Source organism: Triticum urartu, unplaced genomic scaffold (assembly GCF_056163025.1).
Source record: "Triticum urartu cultivar PI428250 unplaced genomic scaffold, HENAU_Tu73 scaffold2, whole genome shotgun sequence".
Taxonomy (NCBI): Eukaryota; Viridiplantae; Streptophyta; class Magnoliopsida; order Poales; family Poaceae; genus Triticum; species Triticum urartu.
The window spans coordinates 14,390,376-14,394,677 of NW_028260368.1; the positions used below are offsets into that span (position 1 = coordinate 14,390,376).

At 30.5% G+C, this 4,302-nt stretch overlaps 1 non-coding gene across 1 annotated transcript; it reads left to right on the top strand.

Annotated features, from left to right (window-relative positions):
* The first annotated feature begins 4,222 nt into the window (after positions 1 to 4,222).
* TRNAL-UAG (transfer RNA leucine (anticodon UAG)) lies at positions 4,223 to 4,302 on the top strand. Its single transcript has one exon. It is a non-coding gene; the product is annotated as a tRNA-Leu (tRNA).

The following is a 4,302-nucleotide window of genomic DNA, read 5'->3' on the forward strand; positions in this document are numbered from 1 at the left end:
ACTCTCGATGGTGAGGATGTTATTGATTGTGAACCCATATTAGGGTATTTACACAGAGGAATGGAAAAAATCGCGGAAAACCGAACTATTATACAATACTTACCTTATGTAACAAGGTGGGATTATTTAGCTACTATGTTTACAGAAGCAATAACAGTAAATGCACCAGAATTCTTGGAGAATATTCAAATACCACAAAGAGCCAGCTATATTAGGGTAATTATGTTAGAATTAATTCGACCTCCCCCTACATATTTAATTTCCTCTCCTATACAAAAACTAGCAAGACCCACTCCATTGGTAATTCCATCAATAACACCCTTATCAAAAAACTCCGTGAGTTCGGTTAACCCTCTTATACCGAGGGTAAAGACCCTAGTATAGAAAATATCTATATAACCACGATTATATGACCAACTGTATATATTTTTTTTTACTTGATCTAAAAATTCTTTTTTAGGATTTCCTTTGTAAAAAGAGTTTATTAAATCCAAATTCTGAAAAAAAGAATAAGCGGATCCATAGAAGATATATGCTATGAATAAACCAAAGATAGCTAGACTTACAGAAGAAATTGCATTAGTAATAAATTCATATGAATTTACAAAAGAATTAGAACTTTCCTGGGTAAAGTTTATTGAGGGAGTTAACCACTTTGATAATATGGTTAACTCTGCTATTCCATTACCAATTCCTCCATTATCAAAAGAGATTCCTATGAATCCAATGAACAAAGTGAAAAGTAGTAATATAAGAAGAGGAAATAACATAGTATTTCCCGTTTCATGCGGATAGGCAAAAGTTTTTTTAGCCCCAAAAGACGTAGTAAAGGATCCTATCCTATTTCTTGTATTACCTTGAATTTTTGGTATATTTTGTGAAAAAAAAGAAACTCCACTCTTCGTTGTTGATAAAACGAAATCCCTATTCACTCCTTTGGGTATCCTTTTTCCCCATAAGGATATTGAATACAAGGAACTCTCTTTAGTGCTACTGTAATTTTGAAAATGAACACGCAAATACCCATCAAATGTAAGTAAATATATCCGAAACATATAAAAGGCAGTTAATCCTGCAGTAAAGGAGGCTATTATTCCAAAAAAGGGCGAATACAACCAACTATTACTAAGGATTTCATCTTTGGACCAGAAGCAAGCAAGAGGTGGAATACCACAAAGAGAAAGTGTACCCCATAAAAAAGTAGTTCTTGTGATTGGAATGTATTTTCTTAAACCGCCCATAAGAACCATATTTTGACTTTTATCTGGTGAATATCCAACAAGAGGTTCCATTGAATGAATAACGGATCCGGATCCCAAGAACAATAAAGCTTTTGAATAAGCATGAGTGATCAAATGGAATAAAGCAGCTTGATAAGAACCTATACCTAGAGCTAACATCATATAACCCAATTGAGACATTGTAGAATAGGCTAAGCTTCTTTTAATATCTCTCTGAGCAAGAGCTAAAGTAGCTCCTAAGAATAGTGTTATTGTACCTACTAAAGAAATAAAACTCATTATCAAAGGTAAAGATATGAAAAGAGGAAGAAGTCGAGCTAGAAGAAAAATTCCCGCAGCAACCATAGTTGCTGCGTGTATAAGAGCCGAAATAGGAGTGGGCCCTTCCATAGCATCGGGTAACCATACGTGAAGAGGGAATTGTGCGGATTTCGCAACTGCACCAAGGAATAATAAAAAAGCACACAAAGTAGTAAGTAAAGAGTTAATTCCATTATTAGGAATCCAGTTATTAGCTATTTTGAACAAATCCCTAAACTCTAAACTACCTGTTATCCAAAAAAAACCTAAAATTCCTAATAATAGACCAAAATCCCCTACACGATTAGTTACAAAAGCTTTTTGACAAGCACTCGCTGCGATTGGTCGTGTAAACCAAAAGCCTATCAATAAATAAGAACACATTCCCACGAGTTCCCAAAAAAAATAAATTTGTATCAAATTGGAGCTAGTAACCAATCCCAACATGGAAGTATTGAAAAAACTTATATAAACAAAAAATCTCAAATATCCTTCATCGTGAGACATATAACCATCACTATAAATAAGAACCAGGATTCCTACAGTAGTAATTAGTATTAACATAATAGAAGTAAGTGGGTCAATCAAGTATCCAAATTCTAAAGAAAAATCATTATTGACGGTCCAAGACCATAGATATTGATAGATCGAACTTCCATTTATTTGTTGAATAGACAGTTGAACTGAGAATACCATAGCTATACTTAAGAGTAAAACACTAGGAAAAGCCCATATGCGACGAAGATTTTTTGTTGCTGTCGGAATAAGAATAAGGCCAAATCCCATTGACATAATAACTGGAAGTGGGAGAAGAGGGATTACCCATGCATATTGATATGTATGTTCCATAAGAAAAGAAATTGCAATTTTTACTTCAATTTTTACTTCAATTTTTCTATAAAATTGTTTCCGATTCACCAAACCAATTCTTATCTCTTTCTGAAAGAATAAATAAAAAGAATAAGAAAAAATACTGAAATTCTTAATTTTTCCAAAATTTATCTCATTGAAATAATTAAAAATTAAGAATGGGTTTAGTTGGTTAAATTAAAAAAGTTAATAAAATAACTAGGTAACGAAGTTATTTTATTAACTAAATAAAGATATTTATAAAAATAAAAAAAAAAAAGTGGAATCATTTTACTTTCTATTCATAATTCATTTTTATATTTCTTTAAAACAAAGATGAAACAGCTCTCTTGTTCCATAATTAACTGATTGAGTGAATTCCAATGAAAACCTATGTTTATAAGAAATTATCGAATAGTCCTTACTTCATATAGAACTAAAATTCTAATGACTATAAATTACCTAAGTTTTAGAATGTCTTGTTTAAGAGACTCAGTATTTTTTGTTTTGATTGGAATTCCTTTCCTTTATGGAATACCATTCTGAACTTAATTAACTATTTTCATTTTCCCTTCTTTTTATCCCCCCGTCTTATCTTATATGGGGGATAGGCTTCCATACCATATATCTATATATGGAGTATACTTGATATATAAATAGATATAAATAGATTTAAATGAGAAACCCTTCTATATATTCTATATTATTAAAAAAAAAGTATAAAATATATAAAGAAAAAATGTTAAAAAATTCTTGTTGTCTTATCCGCATTAGACAAAATGAAGTAAAAAATAATTCAAAATTTAAGTATCTTTCAGTATCTAAGTATAAATACTAATAAAAAGAAGAAAGAAGGATTGATTTGCAGCAATAGATGTCTTTCACATACAACTAGAAAAAAGTAATTTCCTTTTTGAATGGCAGTTCCAAAAAAACGTACTTCAATGTCAAAAAAGCGTATTCGTAAAAATATTTGGAAGAAAAAGACTTATTTTTCCATAGTACAATCTTATTCTTTAGTAAAATCAAGATCATTTTCGAGCGGTAATGAGCATCCAAAACCAAAGGGTTTTTCTGGGCAACAAACAAATAATAAGATTTTGGAATAATATGAATTGACTTATCAAAAAAGAATTCCAATTATTTAATAATTTGGATTCTTCTTTGAATGTACTTTTATGTGTCGAATTACTCGGTACAATATTCTTAGAACAAAAAACCCCTCTTATCTTATATATACAAGAAAAAAAAAGTTTTGTTTGGTATACTGTGTGCTAAGTATTCTTTTCCTATCAATGAACTTTTCATAATTTTCCTAATAGAATCCTCATATTCTATTAGGAAAATTATGAAAAGTGGAGTATTCTTACAATAGGACTTACAACTTCCACCTATCTTCTCCAAAATCATAAGGTTAGTAAATCTTATTAATAAGAGCATAAAGACTTTCATTCTAGAAATTTTTAAAAAATCCAAAAAGCCTTTTCTATTTATCCATTTTATTTTAATTTCATCATTAAATAGAAACCCTTTTGGATTTTTTTCATTGTATTGAAAGAATTTTCAAAATGTAAAGGGGAAATTAATTAGAAAAAATTAGTTCTATAATTGCAAGTTAGAAAAAAGAAGTTCCAACTCTTTCAAGCAGTGTTTGTGTTTCTATTGGGCAAAGCAAGAGTTTATTGTAAAAAAAAAAAATGGAAACGATACTACCAAACGAAGTCTATTTTAATGAAAACTCTAATGTTCCTAAATTTTATGGACTTTCCCAATATCGACGATTCCCAAGATAATAGCTATTATTCTTTTAAGTTACCTATTATTTGAAGTTAGCCGCCATGGTGAAATTGGTAGACACGCTGCTCTTAGGAAGCAGTGCTCAAGCATCTCGGTTCGAATCCGAGTGGCGGCA